The sequence below is a fragment of the Prionailurus viverrinus genome, chromosome C1 (assembly GCF_022837055.1).
Source record: "Prionailurus viverrinus isolate Anna chromosome C1, UM_Priviv_1.0, whole genome shotgun sequence".
Taxonomy (NCBI): domain Eukaryota; kingdom Metazoa; phylum Chordata; class Mammalia; order Carnivora; family Felidae; genus Prionailurus; species Prionailurus viverrinus.
This window is the reverse complement of record NC_062568.1, coordinates 26,238,913-26,265,340: the sequence shown is the minus strand read 5'-3', so window position 1 is coordinate 26,265,340 and position 26,428 is coordinate 26,238,913. Positions and strand designations below refer to the sequence as shown.

Sequence of the window (26,428 nt, the reverse complement as noted above, 5' to 3'; positions counted from 1 at the left end):
ACAAATGCAATATGGTTTCCTCCCCAAATTGGTATACCTTTTGAAGTCCCTAAAAGCCAATCACACTTAATCTACTACTTTATGGAAATGGTCCAATTTTAAGGTCTTAAGGATGGGCAAACCGACCTGTAGGTTTCTAAGCCTGAGATTTCCACCTCCTAGGGGAAAGCACTGTTAAAGACCTAATGTTTTTAACTTTATAAGTGTCTTTCTCTTCAGGCAAGGGTTTCGCCATCTTTAAATATTCTCTGTGTGTGGCTTGCACGCTCTTGCTAAAACCTCATGAAATGGTAGAGCCAATGGTATAGTTTAAGCTGTCCTGCCCTGTGGAGGTAACCAAGAGGTAGACTGCTTGTGGGTATTCAATTAAGTATGCTTCTAAAATTAATGTACAAAGATAGCATGCTTTGGTTTTTCCATTAGGTTAATGCAGGGGTTTTATTTGCGAATTAGCTTAGTGTACTATTCTACTTATCAACTTCTTATTCTTGAGATATATTAGGATTATTAAGGGTGAATTTATATTTTAGGTCCACTTTTATTTTTACTTTTAGAGAAGATATTTCAGACACTGTCAGTGGAGAAATGAGGATTGATAAATTAATCTAAGCTTTGCTTCACTGAAGCCACTAACAAAAAGTCGTATCATGTTTTAGTAGTAATTTGTTCTCTTGGGTTATAAGAGAGTTTAAATATGTTGGAATGCCATTGGGACACGTCTAAAACTGAAAATCCTGGAGTGATCAAAGGTATTTGATTAGGTCACAGTGTTTCTGAAGTAAACGCCTTAAACCACTAGATTAATTAGGCATTTATTAAGCATCCACTGTTTTGCACTCTGGGGAGCTTAGGTGAGGGCACAGAGTGGAAGGTAATAAAGTCTTTATGGCTAAAGCCTCCAGAGGCTGTAATACCTCTATTTTTTACATTTGAGTCATTTATTATACTTAAAATTTTGTCGACTCATTCCTACTTCATTTTCAAGAGAATGTTCTTTTGAAAGATTCTGTTTTTAACCATATTCCACTTACCTTCATTTGGCATATAACAGAACATTTTCCAAACTTTCAGATCTCCTTCTTGGTAAAGATGGCTTTTATGCTTTCTTAACTCCAAATCTAAGTGGAATCTCCATATTTTTAATACTTACATGACCGATGCATATTTTATAAGTCCTCACATGCCTTGTTCGTATTATCTCTACGCATTTCTGTCAGACTCCGTTGTCTTCATTCCTCCCCTGTGTTAGTAAAGACGGTAAGTATTTTTGGAAGCAGATACAATTGGTGATTCCTTACAAATAGACTACCATGAGTGAAAAAAGAATACCAGAAGGAAGCAGAAAGGTTGATTTCGTGTGAGCCCACTGCTAGATTTGATTTCAGCCCCTAGGCATACCTGCAAAAGTCTATCTGCATGCTTGATTGAACTTTATTTTAATTGTAAAGGCCACTAATATGTATTAGTTTACTGTGAAAGGATGCTTACTACCATGCAGAAGACTTCTAGAACCCTTTTAATTTCTCTAACCTTTGTATTCTTACATGTGTACTCCTTTTCCACCCCTCCCACCTGCTCACCCCTATTCAGACCCCCCCATTCTGTTTTTTTTTCTCTTATCCTTCAATCTCTCTGAATAAATAGCTTAATTACAGTTGGCTACTTAACATTTTGGCTTAGCATCACAAAAGAGTAGATGTTATGTCCACTGAGTCAAGTCCTTTGAGAAGAAGAAAGAATCCTCTAATTCGTTAGTAATTCTGATGGTGTCAATTTTTTCTTAATACAAAAGATGAGAGGGGCAGGAGGCAAAGAAGTCTAAAATCTTGTACAGAAAAGAAGAATGCCAGCAGAAGGTAACAGTTAAGAAATAACAGAAGAGTGTTATATCAGCAATTTTATTTTCTGGTTACTCTAGGTGTCTGTGTAAGTTAGGAAAGGATTTCTACTGATCTGGTCACTCACCTGGCTGTCAGCATTCCATCTTGGCACAGCCTTTCCAAACACTGATGGAGGAAAATTAGTATGTTGATTCACATATTGGCTCATACAGGCCACAGCTCAGAAGTGATAGACATCCTTGCTGTGTATTGGCCTAAGCGTGTCATAGCACCATTAGAGAGAAAGGGAAGTGCAGTGTTACCATGGGCTTGGAAGGACCAGAACTGGTATGTTTGTGAACAGTACCGATGTCAGCCATAAGGTGATAGCTGAAGTAATGCTGATAATGCAAGAAAATATGAAAAGCTCTTCAAGCCCGGTCTGAACTCATGAGACACTTGCGTGGGTTAACACAAAAAAGCGTGCTGGTCCATGAACTGTATATTTAGCCAGTTGTTGTATGTTAGCTTTGCAGGGACATTCAAGCTATGTACTTATGACAGGGGTTGTGGCTTGCTATGACAAGAAGTCTCTGTTCTGGTGTATCTGAAAATGCTGGGGCAATGGGGAAGGCAAGAGAGGAAGTTGAAGTGGTTCTGTGGGTTATTCTGAATGTCTTTTCTCTGTGTTGCTAAACTTTGATTTACATTTACAGCAAATGACGTGTAGCTGTTTTAATTGTTTAGAAACATGAGCACCCGGGGTTTACTGTAGCTTAGAGAGGAGGACACTGGTGTTGGACTAGACCTCCCGTAGTGCTCGCTTACTACCTCCTGTTTCACACCAGGATATCTTGGTTGTTGCCGGTACATGCCGTTTCTCCCTTATCAGACTTACAACCACCTTGAAAGTAAGGATTAAATCTTGTTCTTTTGGGGGTCTTTTAATGGGCCTAACATGGTGTCCATTGCACAATTGTTAACTCGTGTAGTCAAAAGAAATAATCTCATTTTTCAAGATGTGTTAAAAAAAATAGGCCATGTTAATAAGGACAATCCAGATTGTGCTGTGGTAACAACCTCCAGAGCTCAGTGTCTTAAGAGAGGTTTATTTCTCATGCACATGGTCTTCTGGGGGTCAAAGTGACACTCTAGGGTGGTTTTCTTTTGAGTGTTGGCCCAGCATTCCTTGGATCTCTAGGCTTCCACGACCTTTACAGTAAGGTATGAAAACCCTGCCAGGTTGGACTCCAGCAATTAAATGATTTGTTCCAGAAATGACCCCCTTGAATTGTCTAACTTTGTGGTTACTTGCGGTGGGGTTTAGTTATATATTATTTCCATCAGTTCCTGAAGTAGAGGGACAGAGTATTGCAGAGCGTGAATGGTGTCTGTTATACAGGTGTAAAAGAGTCCGTGGCTCTCCCCTCCATTGTCCAGGACTTTTATTCAGCTAGGAGAAGGTGTACCTCCCATACCCACCCTTGTTTCCTTTTACAAACGTAGCTCTCTAGCCCTTTTAGTCTTGTAGTGCATCCAACTCCCGTTTATTTCCAGGCTCTTCTCTCCAGCACCCAGCATTTGTGACACTTTCAAGAACATCTGGACAGAGCGCTTGTGTTTTCATATGACAAGTAGGGGGCTTGTATTTGAAACTTTACAATGCCAAGAGAAACAATACTATCAAGTATATGAACTGTCAAGAACATTTCCATCACCCACGAAGTTCTCTCCTGTTTCTTCCTAATTCCCACCCCTCATAGGGACCACTGCTCTGATTCTCTCACCATGGCTTAGCTTTGCGTATTTTAGGATTTGATGTAAGTGGAGTCAGGTGCGTGTGCATGCGCGCGTGCGCGCACACACACACACACTTTTTCTTTCTTGCTTTTTTTAATCTGGCCTTTTCCAGCGTACTTTTGGCCTTCGTTTTTGCTGTTCTATTAGTAGGCCACTCCTTTTCATTGCTAAGTAGTATTCCATTGTATGATTATAGTGTATAAATGATTTATATATTCTCTTATCAAATATCTGGGCTGTTTCTAGTTTTGGCGATTATGACTCAAGCTTCTGTGAACATCCTGACGAGGCTTTTTTTTGTGGACATAGATTAACATTTCTCTTTGAGAGATAACTACAAGTAGATTTGCAGAGTCATTGGATGGGTATATATTGAACTTAAAACAAAACAAAGCCACCAAGTAGTTTACACACTTAGTAGCCATGAATGAAAGTTCTGGATGCTTCACATCCTCTCTAACATTTGGTGCTGTCTGACTTAACAATTCTAGTAGGTGTATGGTGAGATCTCATTAAGGAGTTATAGCATTATAACCCGTTTTTGTTGCAAGTATTTCTTGCACTTAATCTTTACAACCTTAAAAAGGATTCTCTGAAATTTTCTTGCTCACAGCAGGGTAAAGAAGTTGTTCTCTGATTGCTTTCTTCTACTATAGACAAGGAAAGAATAGAGAGGAAGTTAGGGAGCCACTGTTTTTGCAGTGGTGAGAAAACAAGTAGTTGAGCACCAGGGTGACCTAGGCGGGGACGAATCTGGATTCTGTACTATGTGGTACTGGTTCTAGATGCTCTTCTCAATAATTGTAGTCCCTCCTCCCTCCGCCTCTGGTTTGGTTCGCAGAGTTATGGAAAGCTTTCACTGGCCTTGTCATGCACACTGTCTTTGTTGGAGTGGGAAATGCCACTTTGCAAGATTTAACACCCTCCCCCTAGGTCTCTTCTACATAGGTAGTCGGTGTGGCCCCTTCTGCATTGATACCTCTTCCAATCTCTCTCCAGTTTAGCTTCATTCTAGACACCAGCTGCTCAGTCATCTTCAAACAACCCATGTCCCATAGTTGGTAGTGGTGGCTATTATTAGAGAGGGAGAGAGAGTGAGCTCTCACAATTTTTCCTGGAGCCCCCAATGAGCCAGGATGTACAGCCCCAACCAGACAACTCTTCAAAGCCCCCATCTGGATAAGGTCACTCCTGGTATTTCAAACCCCAAGGACACTGTTTAGAGTTTAAGTGCCATCCGAGACACGTGCGATCTGTACATCAAAATAAGAGGAAGTCCAAGCTTACTTGTACTTTTTTTTTTTTTAGGGTTTGAGAAGAATTCCAACTCCAATAGCACATAGTAGGTATTCAATAAATATTCAGTGAATGGATTACAAAAGACTGTTAAGTGCTCTAAGGTAAAAAGATGTAGTGTATCGTGGAAAATTCAAAGAGTAGCTAAAGAAATACTTAAAGCTATAGGGAATATTAACTACAAAAGGGTTTGGGTTAGGAGAATGAAATTGCTAAACAAATGAAGGACATCTAATATGTAATGTACTATATAAAATTTTTATTTTGTTATATAGTTTATTACATTTATTATATATGATAATACATATATATTTTTCCTTTGCACCGAGTAACTTAATTTCATGTGTATTTTCTCTCCCATCCACACTTTCAAGCCTCTGGAACACTGTGCCTGAATTCTAGAAACTGATCTCTTGCATGATATTTCTACTAATAATGCAGTCTAGTTCTAAATACCCTGCTTCTAATCTCCCTGAATTAGTTTTGGCTGTGCTTAAAATATCTTAGGAGTGGAGAGATAGAATAACATACTGTTTCTAACCATCAACCCGACTTTTCTCTATTTTTAATATTATATTGCCTCCTTGCAATTTCTTATAAACAAAGTAGCATATTTCACTTTGTAGTTTTATTCTGATAAACATTCCCAGAAATCTTTGACTAATTTTTCCTAAATAGTTTTTTTATGACCTATCCTCATTATCTCAAACTGAAGCTTTGTTTTTTTGAGCCAGGGGGAAGAAGAAGGGAAGATTTAGCTTTCACTCTAAGTTAGACCTTATTTGTGCATAGCTTATACTTATAAACAGTGGACAGTGAGATCTTGTGTCGGTCAGGTGTGTCTTACTTTCATCCAGGTGGCCGTCAAACACTTTGGGGATTGAACTTAGCAATATGTGTAATCGTTGTTCTAATTTTGGTCGGCTCATCTCTTGCTACTTCTTTAGGGAGAACTGGTTATTTCCACTCTCACGTAGGTCCTAGCAGTTCTCTCTCAAAAGGAGGTGAGCTGCAGAAGGTAAAAAAGTACACTTACGGTTTCGAACACACAGTGACACTTTGCAAGGGAAATACTTGGTGATGGCCCGTCTGGAACCCTGTGACATTCCAGCGGGACTCCTTCAGCTCAGGTGGAACCTTGTAGTTGGCAAGACTCGACAACGTGAGCATGCCTCTCAGTTTCTCATCCTCTCAGTATCATGTGTGCAGTGTCCACTGGCTGGAAAGACCTGACCCAGCATATCTGTCGGTTCAAATCTTGTACACTGCAAAGCCAGCATTGTTCTGTTGTGTCCAAAATGACCTCTGTCTTCTAAACTCCCATAACACTTGTGTGCTCCCTGTGGCTTTCTCTATGGGCCATACTCAGCCCCTTAATTGCATAGACGACTGTATAAAACTCGCTACCTCGATTCATCAGAAGGTTTTTTTTTGAGATTAAGAATAACTCACACGTTTTAGTCTTTGTATGTTCTGGTGGTTAGGTTAAATGGGTCATGTGGGTTACCTCATTTAATCATAGGGTTTGATTAGAACAAAATATATTTTGTTTTAGTTTTATTTATGTAATTATACTTACCTAAGCCATATTTATGCTACATATTTATTACATTATTACCATTTTACAGACGGCAAAGTAGTTGTAAAGAGGGTAAGCAACTTGTTCAAGATGGCGTAGTAGTGGCTGGGCCAGTTTCTGAATACAGACCGTCCAACTCTTTAACCTTAAACACTATATTGGGCTTCATCCGTATGTTCCACGGAGACTGTTGCATTTAGTAGATAATCCACATTTGAATTAGTGCCAGAATTTCTTTAATGTATAATGAGCTAGTGGGTAGAAACTCTATAGCTTAAGATTGAAATGTACATAAATTCTGTCAAAGTAGGCAAATACAGAGATCTGTTGGATAGCTCCCATTACGTGATACGCCTCTCTCATTTGCTTTGGCAGTCCTTCCGCAGAGATGGTAGACTATACATTTCATCTTTACTTCCGAATTACCAGACTTCAAATTACTTTTTCACACTGTGTCCTCGTAGTCTATGGCTGTAATCTTAGATGGTAATTTTTATTTAAACAAAGGAGCTCTTTAGTTTAAAAATTACATTTTTACAGGAAGTTCCAAAGTTGGCACAGAGAGGTGCTATATAGCATTCACCCAGTCTCTTCCATTGGTTTAGTCTTTTTTTTTTTTTTAATTTTTTTTAACGTTTTATTTATTTTTGAGACAGAGAGAGACAGAGCATGAACGGGCGGGGGAGGGGCAGAGAGAGAGGGAGACACAGAATCTGAAACAGGCTCCAGGCTCTGAGCTGTCAGCACAGAGCCTGACGCGGGGCTCGAACTCACGGACCGCGAGATCGTGACCTGAGTCGAAGTCGGACGCTCAACCGACTGAGCCACCCAGGCGCCCCTGGTTTAGTCTTAAATAGCTATATAATACAATATCCAAACCAGGAAATTGGCATTGGTGTGAAGTGTGTGTTTAGGACTATGTTGTTTTTATCACACGTAGAGTCGTGTAGTGACCGGTACAATCAGTACACAGAACTAGTCTCTTCCCACAAAAATCTCCTTCCCGCTACCCCTTTACAGTTCCATCCGTACCCTGTGGGACCTGTACCTTTTTCCTTACAATGAGTAATCTTTGCTCTCGCTACAATTTTGTCATTTCAAGAATGCATAAACGGATTCATACGTATGGTATGTGACCCATTGAGATTGGCTATTTTTCCCCTTACTCTCCACCGTGTCTTTGAGATTTATCCAAGTTGCTGCATGTATCCATAGTACTTCCTTTTTATTGCTATGTAGTATTCCGTGGCTTGGATGTACCCCAGTTCATTTGGCCATTTACCTATTGGAGGAAGCTTTTGTTGCTTCCAGTTTTTAGTTACTACAAATAAAGCTGTTAGGAACAACTGTGTACAGGTTTTGTGTGAACAAAGGACACAGTCTTCATTGCTTTGGCACAAAAGTTCAGGAGTATTACTGCAAGGCCTTATGTTAAGTGTGCATTCAAGTTTTAAATGATCAAACTGTTAAAAAAAAATAGGTTGTCAAACTGTTTTCTAGAGTCACTGGACAATTTTGTGCTCCTACCAGCAGCCATGTATAAGAGATTCATTTTCTCTACATCCTCACCAGCATTTGGTGTTATCAATATTGTTTTCCTGTAGCAATTCTAGTAGGTGACATCTCATCGTGGCCTTGATTTACATTTCCCTAATGACTAGAGATGTTGAACCTCTTTTCATGTGCTGATTTGCCCTCAGTGAAATGTCTCTTCATATCTTTTGCCCACTCTCTGATTGGATTGTTTTTCACCATTGAGTTTTGAGAGTTCTTTATATGAGTTCTTTGTCTGATGTACAATTTACAAATGTTTTCTCCTGGTCTTTAACTTTGTTTTGTTTTGTTTTTGTTTTTGTTGGTTTTGGTTTTGGTCCTCATTTTAAGCCAGAGGTGAGTCCTTTGCCAGGGCCATAATTGTGGATTAAAAAGAAAAAAAAAAAAAGGTTGAATAATGTCAGCTCTGCATGCCTTCTATACTCTGTGAGAAATTCATGGTCAGCTGTGTTAGAAGGAAGAGCGTCATCTACTGAAGCACATGCTTTAATTCTCTAGCGCTTCCAGGGAGAGACCAGGAACATGTTCTTTTTGATGTAGCGGGAGAGGGCCATACACCATTTGTACCAGAGAATATTGCCATTGCTACTTAGTGAAAGAGAAAAAAATCACCATGGATTGCTGCCAGGAAGGGGGATTATTGTCAACTAAGTACACTGAACCTCTCGACAAAGAATCAGCAACGAAGGTAATAAATAAAGGAGATGGCATTGGTACCAGATGATTTCAGACATCTCATGTCTGCCTCAGCTTTGTTCCTTCTAATTAAATCCTTCTAATTAAAGCAATACATTGCTATTAGCTCTAGGTATATTTATAACACATGCCTTGAAATGACATTTACAATGAAGACTGATCTAACCTTTGCTTTTGAATAGCTTATTTTATAGATTTTAGCTTTTATTAAAGTTGAACACTCATTTCATATACTTTTTTCCCCCTGCATATACCATATTATAATGAAAACTTTTTTTTTACAAGTTCACAAGGATTTATTGATGTGTCATTTATAGCTATGTTTCTATACACTTTGAATGTTGAGACTGTAAATATGCTTAAGATTACAAAATTTACATTGAAATTAGTTCAGTTATATATTTAGAACATGCTAGTTTGAATTATGGGAGTAGAAAATTCCAGTTTTCTGCATGTGAGATACATGACAGCTTTAATATTTCTGCTCTAAAGATTTGAAAATTTCAGGAAAAATTAAAGTTTAAAAAACTTGTCCAGTTTTATAGAACTGTTTAGAGTTTGGTAAGCGAACAATTAGAAATAGTAATCCCAATGGGTAATTGGGGTGAGTTTGGACAAGTGAGCAGCAGATAATGTTTGCAGTACCCTCCTGTAAATAGAGGCGAAACTGGCACCATACTAAATGTTTGGTAAATCAGGATAGTTAAATATATTTATGCATGAATTCCTGCCAGTTTCCTTGCTCTTATTTTTTCCTCTGAGCCTATTTACTGAGAAACAATGTAACTTTGCTTTCATATTCAAGTGTGCTGTGGCCCCCCCGTGTACAAGTATTCACGAAGTGGGCGTGATTACGGTTTGGATACAGGTAGAAGATAACTATACTCCTTCATGGATGCTTTTTTTTCATTTTAGAAGAACAAACCCACATGAAAAACAAACCTGTTGAAATATGAAGCTCTGAAACAAAATGTAAAAATCTAGAGTCAATGTTTTTTATCTTCTGTGTATTTTTAGAATCTCGAAACCTGCCTTGCTCTCTCAAACTTTTGATAAATCCAGTTGAACTTTTTGATAATAAATAATATTTTATGATGTGTCCATATTTTACTACTTAGCTTCACTCCCATGCATCTTAGGAAAATCAGATCCACCACACCCCTCCACCCCCGGCCAACGTTTTCTGATGAAAATTTTCAAAACTAGAGCAAATTTAGAAGAATTTTACAGGAGCACCCATATATCCAACATCTAGATTCTGTTTGTTAAAACATACTATATTTAGATGCGTTTCAAAGTATAGATATTTAATATGTACATTAATTTCAACACTTTTTTTAAAAAAAGTCTATTTTTGAGAGAGAGAGCAAGCAGGGGAGGGGCAGAGAGAGAGATTGAGAGCGAGACAGAGTATCCGAAGTAGGCTCTGTGCTGACAGCAGACAGCCTGATGCAGGGCTCAAACTCACCAACTGTGAAATCATGACCTGAGCCGAAGTTTGACGCTTAACTGACTGAGCCACCCGGGCGCCCCTCAACACTTTTATTTTTAAAAACCTCTATAGTAGAATTTAGAAATCTTGTGTACATTAGCTGAGATTTGATAAGTGTGCACCTTTGTGAATAATTGGTATCAAGTTCCAGGACATTCGTGTCACTCCTGGAAGTTCTGTCAGTACCTATCTCCCAGAGATTAGTTTGCCACTTCTGGAAGTTCATAGAAAAGGAATCATAGAATATATATACTCTTTAGTGTCTAGCTTCATTCAGCATAATATCTTTGAAATCCATCCATAATGCATGTGTACGAGTTGTTCCTTTTTATTGATAAGCATTATTTCCTTGTATGACTATATTAGCTTGTTTATCCACTTATTGTTGGGTACCTTAGATTCAAGACTTTCAATTCCAAGAGATGCATTTTGAAGATTTTAGCTGTAGCATTTCATTTAAAACTCTAGTCTCTTATATGGTTACCTCTTAACTATAATTTTGAAAACTCTAACATTTGTAAATTTTATAATCTTGATGTTTGATTGTATGCTTAACATGGCTGGCTGACTTGAGCAAAATTTTTGCACCGTTAGTATTTAATAATTTCTCCCTCTGATGACCAAAGGACGTTGGTACCTGCTAGCCCCTTCCCACCACCTAAAGATCATCTCAGGAAATGACACAGTGAAGCCTGTACAGTGTTTGTATATTTGGACTTAAATTCCAATCAGTTATTCTTTATGGAAACAATGTAAAGTTAGTTTTTAGTCTGTGGAACAGGTTGTGTTGGAGTTGTTGGTGGTAATGTTGTTAAACAAGTAGGGTTAGCAAATATTTTTGCAAACATTTCATATGCCATGAGGATGATGTATAAATGCACAAACTAAAGACTAGGGGAAAAAAAGGCAGATAGTTTTTTAAAAAAGGTTTTGAAGTTTTTCTGCTGATCATTCTGCTGCAACATCATGAAGTCATTTAATCTGTGTTCTTAAGTTAATCGCACATTAGAAACTGTGTTCAAAACTGATCAGTGACTTTGTCTTTTGAACATCTGACACTCAAGTTTAGGGAAAGTTGGATGTACTTACAATGCATCATATTTTTAACACATTTTTATATGACTAAAACCTTCCTTCCTGTATGCATTTTTCAGGCTACTGAGATCACTGGCTTACCCAAGAGACTGCCTTTGAACCCTGTTCTTTAAAAATTTGTGTGTTTGTAGTGTGGGTAGAAAATAAATGAAGCAAAGTGCCTTGATGTTTTGATTAAGCAAATTTGTGTGGAGAAAGAAGAATTTTTTTAAAGTTTACTTATTTATTTAGGTAATCTCTACACCCAACGTGGGGCTTGAACTCACAACCTCAAGATCAAGAGTTGCATGCTCTTCTGACTGAGCTGGCCAGGAGCCCCATATTTCTTTAGTAGAATAGAGGTGGGGTGGGGGTGGGGAAGCTGACATCCGATAGAGTGTAGCAGTTGTAAAATATATATAAGGATGGATGAGTATTTGCCTGACTGACAGTGTTGTAGTTGGAAGTGCTTGGGGGATGATAATTGGTAAATATCCGTATACCGTTCCGGCAGGATGTGCATCCCGTTGCCTAAACTTGCTTCAAAAAGACCTCATGAAGTTGGATACTCTCCAAAGCTTTTACAGAAGAACAAAAGAGATGATCAAACTTGTAGCTGCTCAAAGAGAAGCAAGAAGAAAAGAATAGAATAATGATTTTGAAATCCTATAGAGAACTTCAAGTGGAGAGATGATGTCCTTTGAAAATCTGTGCATAAGAGCAACAACAAAATTAGCTTTCCAAGAATTAGAAATTTGCCCCCTGCCTACTGTTTTACATTTTTTTTTTTTTTTGCATCGCAAGCTTCTGCAGAATGACTTGCTTTGCTATTTGTGCAAATCATTTTCCTTTCTGCTCTCTGCTTGTGCTCTTGCTTTTGATTGGAAGCACCCTCCTACATTCAGTCATCTTTCAAAACCTTGTACAGGCATCCCATTGACAATCAAGCCACCCTTACTCCTTCCATTCCTTCAGAATTAATTCCCAGTGCTTTAATTCTTCTACCTCCTCTGTATCATTTCTGTTCCCTTTACATCCTCTTCTTGTTCATCACTGGTTTCCTGAGAAGTAGTGTTGTACGAACTGTGAGATCACGACCTGAGCCGAAGTCGGACACTAAACTGACTGAGCCACCCAGGCACCCCTGAGACAGGCATGGTTCTAAGCGCTTTACATGAAATATCATTAAAATATGCTACATCTCTGTAGTGTAAGCAGTATTATGTCTAATGTGTTTCACTGCCTGAGGAGCAGTTATTTTGAATTATATGCTATTTTAAATTAAGCTAATATCTTACTGAAAATTTTCTCTAAAAGGAACATCCTGATTTATCCATTATTTCTTAATACAATTATATACCAAACACTATAGACTTTTCCCTGGTCATGTTAAGAAATGTTTACTGAATACACTGAATTCTTTTTTTTTTTTTTAAACGTTTATTTATTTTTGGGACAGAGAGAGACAGAGCATGAACGGGGGAGGGGCAGAGAGAGAGGGAGACACAGAATTGGAAACAGGCTCCAGGCTCTGAGCTATCAGCCCAGAGCCTGATGCGGGGCTCGAACTCACGGACCGCGAGATCGTGACCTGGCTGAAGTCGGACGCTTAACCGACTGCGCCACCCAGGCGCCCCCTGAATACACTGAATTCTTGATGTGGATATAGCATTATATTTAATAAGATGTCTCCAAAGTTGAGAACAAAGTTATGGATCTAGAGTGTATATGCTCCTAGTTTCTGTGTACTTGAAACAAGGAATTCTGCAACCCTGTTTACCTTTCAGTGCCTTGCCATGAGAGCTTAAATTCTGGAGATCAAGATTAGCGTAGATGATATAAATTAGATTTCTATCTAGTAGTCTCTGTCCTTTATGTTAATAGTGTTGTCAATCTGACCCAAACCGGCTTTTTTTTAACTATCTTAAGTAGTATTAGCAGATGTGCTTATGAAGAAATGCCATAGTGGCAAAGGGTAGAGGGGTTTGCGTGTGCATAATTATAGTGTAATGATATTGTAGGGAGTGGGAAAGAATGGTTGAAAAAAATGCATTGAACTTCGTGCTTATGGAACTTTGAAGAATTTTGGAAACCTATGAATGATTTGAATGGCAAATTTTATAGCAAAGAGGTAATGGGAGAATCTTTGTGGAGATTTGTGTTTTCTAACATCTTCTTTGTTCATCTCGTCCTACATACGGATATCTTGGTTTAGGTAAGAAACTACATTTTTATATAGTCATTTGTTCCTCATTGTATGTTTCCTCAAAGTTTTCATGCATTGCATATGTATATCTTTCAGCATATGGTTATGTTTTTTATTTTCTTGTGGGAAGAGTATATTAATTTGTGTTATGTGATAGGACATTTTCTATTAACGTTCACACTTACATTGATATTTTAATGTTTTTGTTTAGGAAAATGTGTCAAGTTTTTCATTTTGGAGATAAAATTGATGACCTTGTTAAAAATAAAATCCCTCAGTGCAAGAGAGTTTGTTTATTTTTACTAAGTTTAGAATAAAGGGTAAATAGTTATAGAAACCAGAGGAACTTTAAACAAAGTGTATTTTTAAATGATGGTAAATTTCAAACATCAAAACAAGTAGGTTAGAGGACAACATATCCCCTGCTCATCATTCTGCAATGATCATAGTCCCTTTCAGATTTTGCTGTTTGAGTATGAAAACTATGCCCCAGTATCCTTTGAGTATTCTTTTTTTTTTAATTATTATTATTTCACTGCCAGCACAGAGCCCAGTGTGGGGCTTGAATCTATGAAACCGTGAGATCATGACCTGCGTCAGAATCAAGAGTTGGACGCTTAACCAACTGAGCCACCCTGGCACCCCTCCTTTGAGTATTTTGAAGCAAATCTCAGATGTCCTATTTCATTCACAAATATTTCTGTATGTATCTCAGAAAAAGGATTCTTTAAAAAAATGATGCCATGTCCTCATCAGACCTAAAAATAATTCACAGTTTAATACTCTCGATGGATAAGTCAAGATTTAAACTTCATTCGTTCTCATACATATATTTTTACAGTTTTTCTTGAATCAGGATTCAGAACAGGTGCATGCATTGCATTTGATTCATGTCTCCTAAGTTTCTTTGATGTATGGTCTTCTCTCCCTCCCCTTTTTAGTTCTTGCCTTTTAATTTGTTGAGAAAATAGGATCATTTGTCCTCTTTTGTTCTCCAGTCTGTGTTTTGCAGAGTGCATTCCATGGTGGTGGTCAACATGTTTTTCTGTTCTCTATTTCTTTAAATTGATTTTTAGATCTAAAAGGTCAACATTTTTTTCTTTTAGGTGGGGTAGGAACATTTCATAGCTGTTTTGTATACTCCGGGAATCACATAATGTAGTTACTTTTCACTGTTTGTGGCTATAAATGATCATTGGCTGGAGCCATTGTTTTATTGAGTTGGCAAAATAGTAATATTCCATTCTTTATTTATTAGTTGGAATAGTACTAAAGAGAGATTTTCATCAACTATTTGCTTACCCTGAAGGACAGGATTGTAGAGAAAAGGTGAATTTAATGCTTGGTTCTTTCCATCTTTGTACTAGTTCAGAAAAATGGGTTAGTTCCCTAGAATCCTCAGAAATGACTAGGTATTTTATATATATTATATACACACACACACACACACACATACACAAGCACACATTCTTATGAACGTACAGATATAAACCTATTTGGATTTAATAGTTACTATTCTCTTTGCTGACGTTTCCTCATCTTTTAGCCAATGGGAACATCTTCAGATTGATGGTGATGGTCTTTTAAGGCTTCTTTGCTTTCTGCTATGACAAAAATTTCTAGATTCATCTTGTACCTTTCCTACCCCAGTCCAGGATCAGATGTTGTCCATGGAGCTGTGATTTCTTTCAGTGGGAAATAGTACCTTGAGAACCATGATTTGGGTGCTAGAAGTGGTGGTTTTTACTAGATTGGTCATCATGTCTAGGATTTTTCAGTCGATAGGGCTAAAAACACATCTGTGTGTGTGTGTGTGTGTGTGTGTGTGTGTGTGTGTGTGTGTGTGTGTGTACCTCGTGAGTTTATGAATTTCCAATATAGGGTTATATTGTTTTACTTGATTTTATATTTGCATCTCTTCTCTAACGTATCTTCCTAAAAATTAAAATGATTTGTTTGAAAATGCTATCTGTTCTTCCTTAAGAGGTAGAGCACTAATTCACAAGTTTTGAGGCTACATGTTGAAAAGGAACTTCAAGTTCACTCTCAATGAGGGGTGGACATCTGAGAAGTGTTCCATGTGTTACAGCACTGTAGGGAGTTTTTAAAGACCAGTAACTAGAGAGAATAATAGAATGGGTACTGGATTGAGGTCTGGCTCTGCTAATTTGCCCATTGCTTGTTTCCTTGTCTTATAAAAAGGGGTAATAATAATCTACATTCCAAGCCTTTTATGGAAGATAATAAATGTGGAAATGCTTTGTAAATTATTAATGTATCATAATAGAAATCATTTTCCCATCTGATGAAAAAATAATGAGATACTCTTTGAACCACTGGACTTTTGATTAACTTTTTTTGTTAAGATTTGTTTATTCTTGCAGGGCATATTTTTCTTTTTTAGGTTGCTAGGATAGTCTTCCTAATTATCTTCTTTAATGGATCTTCTTCTTTATAGTCAAATGCACATGTTTGTAGGCTTTTCTTGAGGTGAAGAGTTGATGGCTTAAATATTTGTTTGGCTTAAATATTAAATATTTTTGTTTTAATTAATTTATAAGAAAGTGGATATAGAAAGGATCAAAGCCAATGGGACTTTTTCATCAAAGCCTGTTGCTTATTTTTGATAATTTCTCATTTATCTAGTGTCATGGAGTACTATAGACCCCAGAGGTGTACTTCTGTGTGTGTATATGTAACCTTACCTTGAGTAGGACCTAACTTTACAGTGCTGAATTCATAACAAGGAAACAAATGGCAAGTACAGGTCAAGTTAGTCATCTGGATAGGAGTGTTACATGCTTGGTGTTGCTAGGCTCCTTTATCATCTTTATTTGGCTCACAGAGCAGGCTTAGCTAAAACTCCAAAGGCAAATTCCAATCCCACCCCTTTCAATTATTCTTGTTATATTCCCAAACAGGGTTTTGCTTTATTTTAATCTTGGTGCCATGTTTACCCACTTGAGATCTGATAGAAAAGTGGCCAGCGTGACTTCTCTTAACTGTAGTGGTGCTTGCTTGGCCCTGCCTTTAAGATCCTTATTTTTATTCTCCTCCTGCCATCTCGCGCTCTTCAGGCCATGAAGTAAGCCTTAACTCTAGTTGTATAGGCTTACATTATTCTAGTCTAGATTATTTGTGCTTAACTTTCTAAGTTTTCTTCCCATGCATCAATGATAATTTTTTGAAACGCACATTTTGTTGTTTTACAGCTATATTCTATCCTTTCAGCATATTTAGCCAGTCCTTGGACTTGCCAGTGGCCTTGTGTCTGCAATCTGGGTTTATAAAACCCCTTTACAATTCTCCATGTAGAGATTCACAGTGACCATTTGCCTTTTAGTAACAATTATGTCTCTATAACTATTTAAACGCTGTTGTTATCTGTAACTATTTCTAGTATAAAGTAAAATAATTATATTACAAAACCTTGGAAAATAAAGGACATAAACCCATTACTCTTTCAAACTCCCTATTGGTAATGTTTTTTTCTACCTTGTCCCATTACCATTAAGTTTTGTACATTGTTGTGCTGGAGTAGATTTTCTGTCTTTCAGACTCAGGCTCCAATAAACTCATGATGAACAGAAAAAAATTTATGTACCCTTCTACAGGATTTATAGAAAGGCAAATTTTAATGTTTATTGTCTATTTTCATGGTGAGTAATTTTTTTAAGATAACTACATTCTTTAAAGTTTTACAAAGTTTCCAAGTACTGCACTTCTGTCCCATTAACAGTTCATTCTATTTCCTTCCAGATTTAATGGAACCATCAGTTTAAAGAATGCATAACATCTGAGATGTATGCATAACATGTTGAATTGTTTCCCTATTAGTCATATGCTAATATCTAACATTTTTACTATGGCCAACGGGGTGAATATTTTTGCACACACAGGCTTTCCATGTTTTGGATTATTTGTTTAGAATTCCAGAAATAAAGTAACTAGGTTCAAGTACTATTTTTATTACTCTTGATTTAAATTCCTCAGTAGCCTTCCATGAGGGTTGTAACAGTTGATGATTCCTTTAGCAAATTGATTAGAGTTTTTTCATTTGTATAGTTTCTCCCTTACCACTCCCCCCCGCCCGTGCACAATTTTCCTTTACCACAATGCCCCCCCCCCCCCGCCCCACCTCATTTCTTTGAGGTTTAATATTTCCTTTAGGTTCAGAACAGTTCAAGTCCCTGCTTGAGAAGGCCTGTGGGCTTTTGGAAAAGAGAATGAACAATTTACTGCAGTGAGGCAAAAGAGTCAAAGATTCTGACAAGAAGAGGTGTGGGGGGGGGGGGTGTGGCAGAATAAAACTGAAATAGATTTTCCAGCTTTTTGGCATTCTTCCTGATAAGCTGTCTCTAAGCTGTAAAGGTGTCAATGTCCCATGCTAAGGAATAACCTGTGACTAGGTTTTTAAAATGAAAAAGTGAGATCCTTAGCAATCAAGCTGTGCATCTTCTGATGGAAAAATTTAAAAAGCAGCAAGCAATGGTCTCTAAGTTTATAAAGAACAGATTATGACTTGTATATTTAGGATGTTGTAACTGGGTTTCATAGTTAGGAGCCTGCTGTGTCAGTTATACAAAAAAGTGGAAATTTGCCATTCCCCAGCAAATGGGTAAAGAAGCTGCATTGCTAAGCAACCCTGCTAAACTTATTAAATAATTTCATGGATAGCATCCACTGCTTTATGTAATAGTCATTAGGCACATCAATATTTGAGTGAAGGGGGTTATGTGTAGATAAAGAACCAGAGTCAGGACCTAGCTCTGCGGTGTGGTGAACTGATATTCATACATGGAGTATCACCGCTCACTATATTTAAGCTGGCTTTAGCTAAGTGTAATTTTGTTATCTAGAGCAAACTGGACTTCACAGGTGGTATTTCTGTCAGTGGTTCAAGACTAGAGTAAGAACATTTTACAGAGTACTAATGAAAGTCGACATGTTGAATGTAACATTAAACCATTTCATTATTCTATTGGCTCTGCCATCAGATTCTATGCTAAGATTTTTTTGGCTTTCAAATGACTATGCATTAATTATTCCCCAGGCTTAGTATGTATTCCTTGTCAATGCTTTGTTCTACAGTACTCAATATGTAACTTGATGGGGATGAGAATCTATCATTCATAGCAGGCTGTTTTTCAGAATTTCAGACTCATTGAGGCTGACGGTATCATCTTTTAATTGTAGGACCCAGTCGGCTCCTCTTAATTAGGCCTTTAGGTTTCCCCATTGTTAGTTACCCAGCCCTGACTTGGGTACCCATCAGCCATATGTCCTTGGCAAATGTCTTTTTAACTCTTCTGTGGTTGGCTTTCTGATCAGTAAGTTATAAATCCCAGTTTGCTGTCCCTGACAAATTGCTGCCAGTAGTATTCTGGAAAGTCTAGCTAGTTAATGTGGGCAGGGAGCAGTCAGGGACCAAGTCTTAGGGTTCAGAGACTGGGGAAGCTGAACAGCAGTCAGGCACCAAGTCTTAGGGTCGAGACTGGGGAAGCTGAACAGTAAAAATCTTTTCTCTATGGGGTAGAGGTTGGAGTGCAACATTGCAAATGTAGTCTTAACATTCAAGTCTGATTCAGATAGGCATTTATAGTAGAAGGTGGGGTAGAACCTAAAAATCAGATATTCTAGGTGTTTTTGTTAGTTGAAAGACAACAATATCCAAAAAGGAATTTTTAGGAAATTGTAATTTTAATGAGGATGAAAACAACTATTCCGATTTTTATTAATAATTTTTGTTCAGTACTTAATCTGTACTGGGTACTGTGGTAGGTACTTGTACACATATAATCAAATTAATTCTGTCGATGGCACTCTTTCAAGATTGGTGCTGTTGTCTTTATCAGGTGGGGAAACCAACACCAGAAAGGTTCCGTGCTGTCTGCCCAAGTGGGGAGCAGGAGACAGGGATTCAAGCTGTCAGAATCCAGGGAGGATTGTTTAACAGCTCCCCACAGTCTGACCTGCGTTTCTTGTGTTTGTCCTTCCAAATGCCCTCCTTGCCTGCCCTTCTCACCACTCTTGTCCTGGAAAGGATAGTCACCCTCCTGGACTGACCGTAACAGGTTCCCTTGCCTGCTGGCTTCCAGAATGGTTCAGCCAGTGGGAAGTATAGTGAAGGGAGAATGTATGGCAAAAGAGAGTGGACAGACTAGGTGGTGTCCTGTTCCCTTGCTGACAGGTTGGCTATGTATGTCCTTACCCAGGGCCACCCCTCCTGTCAGGGAACCCTTTCCAGGATTCTATTCTCTCTCCTTGTCCCTTGAGGAAGCGGTCAGTTCTTGGTGTTACTAGACCTGGCATATTGCCCTGCCCCTTGTTGGTTTCCAGGGACCCTTTGCATATATTTTATTAAATTCTCGTGACTTGCACTATTGTCCTGTGCCACCTCTTCCTGACAGAACGCTGACTGATACACCGGTTCTCCAATTTTGAGCAAATGAACCATATTAAGATGAATGTCTGAATTTTAGGCAGTCAGCAAATATGAAGTACCTATAGAGCATGAGGCACTGTTCTCGGTGCAGTAGCCTGAAGAAGCAGGAGGCATGGACTTTGCACTCTGTGGGAAAAAGGTTATCTAGGAAAACCGGGCATTTAAAACTATGATAAAAGGCAGCATGGGCTGAGTGCAACTTGACTTCAGAGCTGGAAAGCTCTATGACTGGCAGCAGAAAGGATGAGCGGGTGCTTAGCTGGAGTTGATGCCATTTCTTCAAAATGGAAGAAGCAATTTTCAAGATGTGTTCTGGGGATAAGGACTATGAGTCCAGGTAGAGCTAAGGGCTTCTGTGAGGGACTAGGAAGGGGGCAGGTGAGATGCACGCTTATGTTGCAAAGCACTTTTTTTTTTAAGTAAAGTTTTGATTTTAATTCAGGTATTGTTAACATACAATGTTACGTTAGTTGCAGGTGTACAATGTAGTGATTCAGCAATTCTATACGTTGCTCAGTGCTCATCATGGTTAGTGTAGCTTTAATCCCCATCACCTATTTCACCCATCCCCCCCCACCTCCCCTCTGGTAACCATTAGTTTGTTCTATATAGTTAAGAGTCTGTTTCTTGGTTTGTCTCTCTCTTTTTCCTTTGTCCATTTGTTTCTTAAATTCCATATATGAGTGAAATCAGATGGTATTTGTCTTTCTCTGACTGGCTTATTTTGCTTAGCATTATACTCTCCATCCATGTTGTTGCAAATGGCAAGATTTCATTCCTTTTCATAGCTGAGTAATATTCCATTATATATATATATATATAACACATATATATTATATATATATATTCCACTGTATATAAATATTCTATTATATATATACACATTCTATTATACACACACACACACACACACACACACAGCACCCCACTTCTTTATCCATTTATCTATTGAGGACACTCGGACTGTTTCCATAATTTGGCTATTGTAAGTAATGCTGCACTGAACATAGGGGTGCATGTATCCTTTAGAAATCATGTTTTGTATTCTTTGGTTGCTGGATTATAGGGTAGTTCTCTTTTTAACTTTTTGAGGAACCTCCATATTGTTTTCCACAGTGGCTGCACAAATTTGCCTTCCCACAGGCAGTGCATGAGGATTCCTTTTCCCCAAATCCTTGCCAACACTTGTTTCTTGTGTTGTTGATTTTAGTCCTTCTTACAGGTGTGAGGTGATACTTTGTTGCAGTTTTGGTTTGCATTTCCCTGATGAGCCATGTTGAGTATCTTTTCATGCGTCTATTGACCATCTAGATGTCTTCTTTGGAGAAATGTCTGTTCATACCTTCTGCCCATTTCTTCTTAAAAAGTTTTTTTTAAATGTTTATTTATTTTTGAGAGAGAAAGGGATGGAGGGAGGGAGTGAGGGAGAGCTGGGGGAGGGCAGAGAGAGAGGGAGACCAGAATCTGAAGCGGGCTCCAGACTCCAAGCTGTCAGCACAGAGCCCAATGTGGGACTTGAACTCACGAATGTGAGATCATGACCTGAGCCAAAATCAGACACTTAACCAACTGAGCCACCTAGGCATCCCCTGCCCCTTTCTTAAGTTATTTTTGGGTATTGTATAAGTTTTTTCTATATATTTTTGATGTTAACCCATTATTCAATATGTCATTTGCAAGTATCTTCTCTCGTTCAGTAGGTTGCCTTTTAGTTTTGTTGATTGCTTCTTTCTGTGTGTGGAAGCTTTTTATTTTGATGTAGTCCCAGTAGTTTATTTTTGCTTTTATTTCCCTTGCCTCAGGAGACATTTGTAGAAAAATGTTGTGGGGCACCTGGGTGGCTCAGTTGGTTAAGCGTGTGACTTCAGTTCAGGTCATGATCTTACCACTTATGAGTTCAAGCCCTGTGTCAGGCTCTGTGCTGACAGCTCAGAGCCTGGAGCCTGCTTCAGATTCTGTGTCTCCCTCTCTCTCTGACCTTCCTCCTGCTTGCACTCTGTGTCTCTCTCAAAAAATAAATAAACATTAAAAAAATTAAAAAAAGAATGTTGCTATGGCCAATGTCAGAGAAATTACTGCCTGTGTTCTCTTCTAGGATTTTTATGGTTTCAGGTGCTACATTTAGGTTCTTAATCTATTCTGAGTTTATTTTCATTTATTGTGTAAGAAAGTGATGTAGTTTCAGTCTTCTGCATGTAGCTGTCCAGTTTCCCCAACACCATTTGTTGAAGAGATTTTTTTTCCCATTGCGTATTCTTGCCTCCTTTGTTGAAGATTAATTGACCATATAATTGTGGGTTTGTTTCTGGGCTTTCTATCTTGTTCCATTGATCTATTTTTTTTTATTTTTAATCTTGATTTTTTGAAAAAAAATTTGTATCCAAGTTGGTGTTATATTTGTGGTTGTTCATGCTTGTGAATAAAAACTGGTTTGAGGTAAGTAATAATGCCTAGACTAGTCATTTTTTGGAGAGGAAGCTGGTTTTGAGTATCTATTTACTCTGTGTGTTAGGCCTGCAGTTGTGTTTGGACACACCATGGTTGTAATTCATACTCTTGGTTTAACAACACTTTCATATATAATTATCATTACTTTGTAATTACAGCAATAAAATCCATTCTTTGGGAACTATTCCAGTATTTAGAATACTGAAAATAAGTGTGCTTAGTACCAGTTGTCACAATGATTTTTCCAATGCTTGAATTTCTAAGAAATCAGCTTCTATTGTACTTCAAAACAAAACTGATGTCTAATAAAATTCTCTTTTTAGAGATGGCAGCTCTTTGTAGAACCTGAAAAGGAAAACTTTAAATCAAAAGGAATAGTCACAGAAAAGATTTAATGTTCTTCTATTTAGAATTATGGAGAAGGAAGAAGAAATCATAAAACTTTCTGAGAAAAAAACAGCCTGGAGCCTTAAGGATATGCTTTGCTTTATTTAGAGATTAAATCAGTACAAACATAAACCTAGGGGTGGGGTGGAGCTCTCTCTAGTAGAGAGAGAGAGAGAGAGAGACAGACAGACAGACTTTGTCAGCCCATTTGTTCCTTGGACTCCTCTTGGTTTACAGTATTTCTTGGAAAGCTATGTGGAATTGTCTCTAAGCTTGTCTCTATTGAAATATTGGTCTGTTGGTCTTTGCTATACTTAGGTCCTGGCGTAATGGCCCAGACTAAAGCCATTGGACCAAAGGAGGAGGGGGCCATGAAAAGAGAATGTAAGCAGTGCAGGCAATTAGTGCATGGGTAGACTTTTCCAGGCTATTGCATAAACTCAAAATTGGTTATAGTGCTGCTTTTTATTAACTATGTCTAGGAATTCAATGATGTATGCTTTTCCTAGTGAGTAATTGGATATTATCACAGGGAAGATTTCCAATTCCACACCAAGATGACATGGAACACTCTCTGTAGTTGGTCCATCATGATACTAGGAAAATTTCTGATTGCTGCCAATTGTAATGTTAGCATAAGAATATCTATGAGGCTGTAGCTATCAAAACATGAATCTTTTTATCTAGAGATTGAGAAAGCTATTTCGTGTGGTAAGACAAAAATATATTCTAGAGAATAGTATAATTTCATCGATTTGTCCATCTGTTTCCAGGGATTCAGCTCTTCCGTCCCTGCAGTGAATGCTGTCTCCTTGTCCTGGACTTTGTCCCTTATCGTGACACTTACTGGACGCTATCGCTTGAATATTTCACTGCCACCTCCCACATAGCTCCGGTGTCTAAAATAGAAATCGTTATCTTCCTGCAAATTTGACTCCCTATGTAACTTAAGAGTTGTAAGGATGCTGTTGATCACCTACTTGTTCAGATTAGGAACTGCAAATTCTTCTGGATATCTTCCCCAACAGAAGTTCACACATACAGATCTTTACATGAAATTCAGGGCTGACTACTTAGCTCCTCTTGGAGCCAATCCAAGGATATGACATTAAAAACAAAAACAACCCTGACAGGATGAAGTCAGGGGCCCACTGTGCAGTACTCTGTGTGTGGGTTAGTAACACCAGGTTAGTTGTTGGTCCTCCAAGGGAGACTTGTCTTTTTCTCTGCTCCTCTGTTATACAGAATTGGATAATTCTCCTCGCTTGGTAACCTTTGTGTACCCTTTTTTTATTTTTATTTTTTGAGAGAGAAAGAGTGGGGGAAGGGCAAAGGGAGGGGTGTGGAGAGAATCTTAAGCAGGCTCCATGCCCAGCATGGGGCTTGACTCGGGACTCAATCTCACGACCCTGAGCTCATGACCCTGAGCTCACGACCTGAGCCTAAATCAAGAGTTGGTCACTTAAGCTACTGAGCCACCCAGGCACCCTTTGTTTACCCTTTAAAACTCAGCCAAGTCATAACTCCCCTAAAGTTGAAATTATGTCTCCTGGATATCTGTTTTTCAAATGTCATGTTATAGTGTTATTTTTTCACGAGGACACATTTCTCTATTTAGGGATGGAAAGTTCTCCGAGGACAGACAGTTCTTTATTTCAGGATCCAGAGAACAAAGGCTATGTATCCAGCAAACACTTTTGGTTAATGTTCTCCATCTTTCTCCTTCTCTATTCTCTCTCTCTTTCATCTCTCTTTTTGGCATCTCAACCCTTCATGTGTGATCTTCTCAAATATTTTTTACATACCAAAATAAACTCTTATTACTTATTACTATGTTAAAGTTTTTTTTAACGTTTATTTATTTTTGAGGCAGAGAGAGACAGAGCATGAAAGGGGAAAGTTAGAAAGAGAGGGAGACACAGAATCCAAAGCAGGCTCCAGGCTCTGAGCTGTCAGCACAGAGCCTGACGTGGGGCTCGAACTCACTGACCATGAGATCATGACCTGAGCCGAAGTCGGACGCTTAACAGACTGAGCCACCCAGGTGCCCCTTACTTATTGCTATGTTAACTGAAAGTACAAAAATAATTCCACTGTGATTATTATTTTTTTTAAGTTTTTAAATTTATTTTGAAGGGAAAGAGAGAGAGAGAGAGAGAATGAATATGAGTGGGGGAGGGGCAGAGAGAGACAGAGAAGAGAGAGAATCCCAAGCAGGCTCTGCGCTGGCAGTGCAGAACCCGACTTGGGGCTGGAACTCAAGAACTGTGAGATCATGACCTGAGCCGAAATCAAGAGTTGGATACTTAACCAACTGAGCCACCCAGGCACCCCGACACTGATTATTTTAACAATAAATCTGAAATATGTTGTCTTTTTCAAAATTAGAAATCTCTCCCTATAGGTGATTTGAAGAATTCTAAAAAATATTTAATTGAGCATTTATATATACTAATTTATTAATAAAATAATAAGAGGGTTTCCCTTAGAATTATTTCTAAAGCAGGTTTTTTTCCCTTTGAGAATATGTAATTTAAATTTATTAGAATACATTGAATCGCAACTGAGGTTTATTGTACAATAAATCATAACTCGTGAAGAGTTGGATATGCATGAATTTGCGAGATATTCTTATGATAATTTTACAAGACAAAAATACTCCTCCCCAAAGAACTTGGAAGTAAACATAAAATGGCAGGTATGAACCCCGTTTTTAAAGATTAGGGGTCAGGAAAATTGTGTTTCTGCCCTTTGCTCCTGCTTCCGTAAGATAGATACCCAGTGAAAGTGGTTAATTTGACCACATCTTAAAATCTTGGATGGTTTTTAGGCATTTTTAGGCATTATTTATCCAGAAGTGCTGGTGCCTTTCGATCCTGAACAGGATTCTGGATAATTCTTATTTGATGTTAAAGTTGTGAGAATGTGAATGGTTGAAAGTCATGTGTATTTGAAAACTACCCATACTCAGTCCCTGAGGCTGAGATGAAGGAAACTGTCACTTTACTGACTCTATGGTATTTGCTAAACAAATAAGTAAGGTTGGGAAAACCTCAGGCTCTGTGATATATATATAGAAAATGCAGTTCTTTGAGCACAGTAATTTATTAGAAAAAAAAAATAAAGGGTGCCCGTTGATCTGTGTGGAATTTAGGCAGTGACTTACGTATTTTCTTTACTGATCCTTTTCATAACTGAGATTATTCAAGAGAAATCCTCCTATCTATTTATTTTCCTCAAGCACCTCCCTAATGATGTGAAGGGGAAAAGACGTTTTTGGCTTTATTGGTTTCTTAAGCAACAACCTGTGCTTCTGCTTAATATGAGCCATCATACAAGGAATTTTCCTGTGTATCCAGACTCCAGGCCTTTTAAACCTTTGCTTGTAGGTATTACAGTTCATCAGCTTAGAAGTTCGCAGTCAAATTTGGGTTAACTCCCTCAGACTCAGCTTAATAGTCCATTTTTGTGGGAGTACTTTAGTACCTAAGTATTTATTAAATGATGATTGTTAATGAGATACAAAAAAAAAGTGATCATGTGATTTCTTTTGGTTCAATAGAGCCACCTACATTTCTCTAAGCATCAAAGGTGGGTAATTTCAAATTCCCAAAGCATTCGAAGAGAATAC

General features: G+C 38.1%; 1 protein-coding gene across 3 annotated transcripts in view; it reads left to right on the top strand.

Annotated features, from left to right (window-relative positions):
• Positions 1–26,428, top strand: part of PARD3B (par-3 family cell polarity regulator beta) — a 1,023,096-nt gene that overhangs the window by 83,990 nt on the left and 912,678 nt on the right. The gene's annotated exons all lie outside the window — the stretch shown is intronic.